The 7,118-nt window shown below is 34.9% G+C and overlaps 1 pseudogene across 1 annotated transcript; it reads left to right on the forward strand.

Annotated features, from left to right (window-relative positions):
- Positions 1-451: 451 nt before the first annotated feature.
- On the forward strand, positions 452-1,549 carry LOC145971880 (uncharacterized; annotated as a pseudogene). Its single transcript, XR_014438994.1, has 3 exons — positions 452-655; positions 772-971; positions 1,048-1,549. The product of XR_014438994.1 is annotated as an uncharacterized LOC145971880 (transcript).
- Positions 1,550-7,118: the final 5,569 nt, after the last annotated feature.

Genomic DNA, 7,118 nt, shown 5'->3' on the forward strand with positions numbered 1-7,118 from the left:
AATAACTTCATTTTCAGTTAAAATTTGAATACAACAAATCAAAATATTGCCGATACAACAAATTTAATAAAACTTCATGAAAAAACCATTACTCCTAACATAACAAATCAAACGTAGCTTTCAGTTTGCATTATGCATTATTATTATAAGTAAAGATAATAGGTATAAATCTTACCCAGTGGGCAGGGGCGCTATTCTCGAATCACTCGCAAACTTGCGCATACGAACGATTCGAGCGGTCGAAGATGCGAATACGCTCATTAATTGCTATTCTCGAACGAAAAATTCGTGTACTCGAAACTCGTGCGTATACGCTTCCTTACGAACTTGAATTAGATCTGGCAACAGTGTAAATACTAACCTAACTGATGTTTAATATTCTTACATATAACCTTTTTGTTCTGCTGACTGTTCTGCATATGTCAACATATTATGTATATTTTACAACATTATGGATAAAAAGAAAAGAAGCGGTAATATAACAGAAGAGCAAAGATGTTTGCTCATCGAATTTATGAAAGCTCATCCAGAATTAGTATCAGGAAAGTTTTCTAAAACCTTTACGTACGATCATGCTGCAAAGTTATGGCAAAACGTGACGGAAATTTTGAATGCTTGCAACGGTGCTGAGAAAAATTGGAAATCATGGCGCAAGGTAATTACAATAATAATTATCTATTAATTTTTTCATATTTATAGGATATTCACTAATTATTAAATAATCCAGGATATTAATTTATAACATAAATTTCAAACATAATTTATTTCTAGTGTTGGCAAGATTATCGTTCTCGTAGCAAAACGAAGCAAGCAGAAATAAATATAGAACGGCGTAAAACGGAGGTGGGACACAATGCAATGCAGTTCTTACACCAGATGAAGAACACGTATTAGAACTAATTCCATCATCATTAACTAAGGGCCATGCAGATGTTTTAGAGTCATGTATGGACATGACTCTTGGCGAAGAGGTTTGTGATCAAAATGCATATTTATTTAGTTTAATAATTAGTAATTATACTTATGAATTGTTATTTATATCTATAGGATAATTTGCCATTAGCGGAAACAGAAGAAGTAGAATTCCTTGATGATGACTGCGATGCCGTTCAAACTTCATTAGCTACTTCCTCTATACAGGCAACCAAAACATCAAACATTAATTATAACGATGAGATCGAAAATTATGATCCATCTACGCGTGCAAAGTTGAAACGGTTATCCTCAAGGCAAAAAGTTAACGAAGTAAAAGATTCTACGTATATTATAGCCGAAGTTGCAGAAAAAACATATCTTTTAAAGAGGAAATTCTGCGAAGAGGTCATACAATGTAGAAAAAGAACAGCCAAAGCTCAGGAACGAATAGCAACAGTTGCAGAGAAATGTGCAACAGAGAACTGCAAAATAATGTGATTATATTTTTATAATTTTTATTTTTTGTTTTTTTATTTAAACGTTTTTTAGTTTCAAGAGATTATTATTTTTAAAGGAGTTTCAGATTATTATTTCTAAAGAAATATTTTTTGTTTATTTTAAGTTCGTAATTTTATACATGTAACGTGATATATGATGATTAATTTTATATTTATTCACATAAGTAGTTTTAACTTACAAAAAGAGTGAGATTAGGTTACTAATTGATGCTTTTATTTAAGGAATGCCTTTCTATAAGGAATGTTTCTCTATTGTGATATTCGTATGTAAATGTATTACGAAAACTTACCAAAGTATTAATTAATATTAATAATAAATAAACAATGTTATGAAATGAATATTTTTTAATTTATATGTAATAATTATAAAATTTTGACAAATGTATTATAATGTATTTTTCTATAAATAGTGTATTTCTAATCAAACATATTGAGAAGACCTATTTACACGGCGAGAAAAGACGTTATAAAATATATTGTAATTCAAGTAAAATAGTTTCTAACTATTTGATTTTGTATTAATCGGCCCGCTGCTAAATCCGGATTTATTCTACGTGCATTTCTTATTTCTGGAATATCAATTTCTGGAATATTATCATCATACATTCCAAAATCTAATACGTTGTCTCCTTCTTCCGGTAATGGATCTGGAATATTGTGTGCAATGCACATATTATGGAGAATGACACAGGTATTGATTATTTTAGATGCTATAACTGGAGAATAGTGTAACACTCGATGCTTTAGGCAACAACGAAATCTCATTTTTAAAAGACCGTTACATCTTTCAATTAACGAACGGCAAGACATTAGTCGTTCATTATATCGAGCCTCTGGGGTCATCGGCTGTGTGTTAGCAATAGGCGTTAACAGCCATGGTCGTAAAGGGTATCCTGAGTCACCTGCAAATTAACGTAATTATTATATAAAAGCGTACATATGAAAACGCATGAATAAAATAAAAAATTGTAGATATATATTGGTATATATTGGTCCATATTCTGAATCCTCTTTTACCAATAAAAGTGCTTCTAAAAGTGACCTGTAGCCAATTAGAAGGCTTATATGCCACTTTTAGAGGCACTTTTATCGATAAAAGAGGATTCAGAATATGGGCCATTGTGTATACCGAGCAAACAGAATGTATCTCTCCCATATCTTGTATATATTTGTTCCGTTAGTTGTCTAACATTTGAATTATTCCAAATATATACATCATGCGAGCTTCCTGGGAATCGTGCATTTACATTTAAGATTCTTAACCGGTAATCACATATCTAAAAAGAAAAATGCAGCCATTAAAATATATATATATATATATATATATACAAAAGAAATATTGCTATTGTAAAAAAGTATAACGTACTAACTGGATATTTATTGAATGGTATCCTTTACGATTAACATATACATGCTCCGGATAAACTTCATCATTAATTTTAGGAGGGAATATTGCAATATGCGTACAATCAATACACCCATAAACACCTGGAAATCTGTGGTTTCGGTAAAATCTATATGTAAAAAATGAAAATATTTATGTCACTTGTATGTACATATTTATATAATATTTTACGTTCATGTAAGAACGTGAATTACCCATTACGTAGATTATTAAATTCTGCTCTAGTACGAGGAAATTGTATCCACTTATTTATCACATTAGGTTGATTAGCGGCATTAATTATTTCGTGAATACTTCTTGATACTGAAGATTGGCTAACAGCAGTGTTTACATTATGACCTATATCCATTTGGTAACTACCGCTTGCAAAAAAACGTAATGCAGAGAATACCTACTAGGCAAACAATATACAGGGCGATCCTGAAAAACGATCCGTCTATAAAATGACATATTCCTGACACCATTCTAAGACAATTTTTCCTTTACCAAAATTTGATTTGAAGCGTAGTTTTTGAATTATGAGCAAAAATAGTTAGTAAATCACGCGTCGGGTACAGAAGGCAGGCAGGAGCGGCGCGGCGTGCCGCGAGCGCGGGCGCAGCTGACCGCCCGACGGGTGATTATCACCGCATGAGTCGCTAACTATTTTATCTTATAACATAAAATTATGCTTTAAATAAAATTTTGGTAAAGAAGAAAATGTCTTAGAATTACGTCAGAAATACGTGTTGCTTAAAATAACGTTATTTTAATAATGAAAAGTTGTTCCGGATCGCCGGCCGTCCGACGTTGCAATCAGCTGATTGCTACACGCGATGTGTGTATGGCGGAGTGTGTGCGTAAGAGAGAGAGAGAAAGAGAGAGAAAGAGGGAGAGAGGGAGGGTAGGAGGGACAGACATTCATACACACGCACGCACTTTTTTTCTCGCTCTCTTTCTCTCTTTTACGCAACACTCATACACTCTCTCATTCAGTCTCTCACTCACACTCTCTCGGTCACTCACTCACTCACTCACCTGCTTACTCACTTGCTCATTCACCTTGTAGCAGCGTAGCGAATCTTCATGCTATGTATTGTTGTATCTGCTGCACGGTTATGATTGCTAGAGATGCGCGACACATTGAAATTTTTTCGATTATTAGTCTCACACTCGATTGACACAATACAGATTACGCGATAACGAGTTTACTGTTTATTCACTCACTATTGATTTATCGATACCAAAAATTACTTTCAAAGAAACGCGAATGCAAACAGCACATGACTCGACGCGAAGCGACGGACCGCGGAGACTGCGCGACCACAAGAGTTATGTTGCCAGAAACGCGACACGCGACATCTAACAAACGACTTGCGCGTGGCGCGTGATTGACGTGAGATAAGACGAACGATCGGCTAAAACCTTCGCATTGCGAATGCGGTAGAAAACATGAAACGTATAATGACATACTTAAAAAATTAATTATTTATTATAAATAATAACTATTAATAATTTCAAATTATAATAAATAATTATTATTTTAAAAAGCATGTGTTATACGTTATTACGTTTTCGAAATTATTGCATTCACGATGCGAAGATTTAAGTCAATCGCAAGAATAATGTAATTAAAATTACATTTGGAAAAATTTATTTTTATTCTGCTCACAATGAAATGTTCCAACGTGAAAATGTATTGGTCGCTCTGAAAAGAGCGGATTGACTAAAAAAAATTTTTAAGCAGATGCTCAAAATGCCCGCCATCCATCCTAATGCAAGCTCTCATGCGTTTTAATAAGTTTCTTTCGACGTTTTCCATTATTTCTTCGTCAATATTCCAAATAGCGAATCGTAATCTTGTCTCCAGATCTTCAATATCTTCGGGAAGCGTTTTATAAATTACTTCCTTGCAGTATCCCCATAAGAAAAAATCTAGAGGATTGAGATCCGGAGATCTTGCGGGCCAACGTATCGGGCCGTACCGACCCATCCAGCGTCCGGGAAAATTCTCGTTTAAGTAATTCGTAACGATCCTGGCGTTGTGTGGCCCAGCACCGTCTTGTTGGAAGATAATATCGTTTCTTTCAAATAATGGCACATCTTCTAAGAAATGTGGTAGATTTTCTGTTAATAAATCGACGTAGATTCTTCCAGTTAAAATATCTGGAAGAATAACTGGACCAAGTATTTCAGTGCCCATTATTCCAGCCCATACATTAATCTTCCAACGAGTTTGAAAATTTCGAAATCGCGTGACTCTGGGATTTTCTTCGCTCCAAAAGTGCATATTATGCACATTAAAAATTCCTTCTTGTGTGAATAGCGATTCATCGCTGAATATCACACGAGAGGAATATCTGGGATCTCGATCGACGTTTCGCAGAAAATTTTCGCAAAACGTTCGTCTTGATAATCGCAGGCTTATTGATTGCATCATCGATCGTGCGTCTAATTTATACGATCTTCGCTGGGGGTCTATGCCCCTCCTTGCCTCCCGCGACCAATCACTAATTAGCGTCCGCTACATTCGCGATTGGTCGCGGGAGGCGAGGAGGGGCATAGACCCCCAGCGAAGATCGTATAAATTAGACGCACGATCGATGATGCAATCAATAAGCCTGCGATTATCAGCGATTATCAATAAGCGCGAAGTTTTTTCCAAAACATTATAATTAAGTACCTTTTCGTTAAGTACTTTTTGAGTTATGAGGCTTGAAATAATTTCTTAATTTTACATAAACCGTAAAATATCTTGTAAAATATTCATTTTTCGATTATCTTACCTTAATACTTTTACGTACAAAATAATGAGAGGAATCAATTGGTGTAAAGAAAATACATAGTTGTTTTGAAGAAAAAATATGTAATTTGCAATTAACAATTTTTGGTGTGAGAGCCCCAGACTTTTTCCAATCATTTAGCCACCATGTAAGAAAATTACTATCATTTTTTCAGACATTTGAGTTACTGGTATAATCAGATTGTCAAGATGTGTAACAAGTACATGAAGAAATATTTCATTGCTTTCTCCATTGGGACAATTGATTGAAGTAACCATGCTACCAGTTGAATCAACCCTAGTAGCACACTTTATTGGAGCAATATTGGCTAACAATATATATCCAATATTTCCAATGTTGGTCCAATATTGCAAAGTAGACGCGATTTCATTTTGAGCCAATATTGAATTGTAATATTGGATGAATATATTTATTTTCATCTTTAACCAAGATTGACTAATTATACATACTCAAATATTTTTACATTGGATATAGATCAGTTTCTAATATATGACGGAATTTGCCATCAAAAAAAAAATTAACCGTCTGTGATTCATTTATGGAGCTCTGGAGCTCCTCGCAAAAGCTAGAGGAGGTGCGGCTATAATAGTCCGCACTCTTTGACTGATAAGTCGTATGTATGTATTCTGTATTTCTGTTGTGGCACTGGGCAATATTATTTTTCGCCCATGCTGCCAGATATCTTCGTGAGTATTAATAATCAACGGAGTTTCTTACATTAAATAAAGTATAACAATCAGGGGTCATAGGTAAGGAAGGGGAAAGGATGAGGGGAAGGAGTAGGAGGGGGATTGGGGCAGCTATATCGCAGAAATAAATTTTCTGCCTCAGCGGGACTTGAACTCAAGACCCCTTTTTGGCCTATATGGCAGGCAAGTACTTTGCCGCCTTAGCCACACGCCGCCCCCTGATAAGTCGTGACTCGTGGGACCTGTGCCGCGGCCTTATATACTGCTTTAGATGGAGTCCCACTCTCGGGTTAGGTGTTTTCCTTTTCGCCACCTAGTGGCGACGCGCGAAGCTCACATATAATGTGTGAACGTGCAATATTGGCACACATTTATATTTACTTCATAATCAATATTGGTATTATAATGGATGCAACCATATTAGCAACACATTTATATTTATTTAGTGACCAATATTGGTCATCATGGGCACTGCAATATTGGCAGAACACTTGCATTTTGTTAACAACCAATATTAGTTTTACATTGGGAAATATTGGCCAAGACATTTCCAATATAACCAATATTGAACCAAGATATACCAATATTTTGCTAATGTTTTGTGCTACTAGGGAATAGATACTGGTGTTCCAAGATATTTTTGGATGTCATAATACAAAATTAGTTTGTTCTGGTGACCAGTATGTTATATGGAACTTATCATACCCTATATCTTTTATAAATTTATTGAATTCGACATTTTCTTTTACTAACGACAAAGAGTCCCATACTGAAATGCCAGCTACTATTCCTAATTTTTTATCTTTGG

This window comes from Camponotus vicinus, unplaced genomic scaffold (genome assembly GCF_025532165.1).
Source record: "Camponotus vicinus isolate PSW18456_S1 unplaced genomic scaffold, iyCamVici1.0 SCAF_5, whole genome shotgun sequence".
In the NCBI taxonomy this organism is placed as follows: Eukaryota; Metazoa; Arthropoda; class Insecta; order Hymenoptera; family Formicidae; genus Camponotus; species Camponotus vicinus.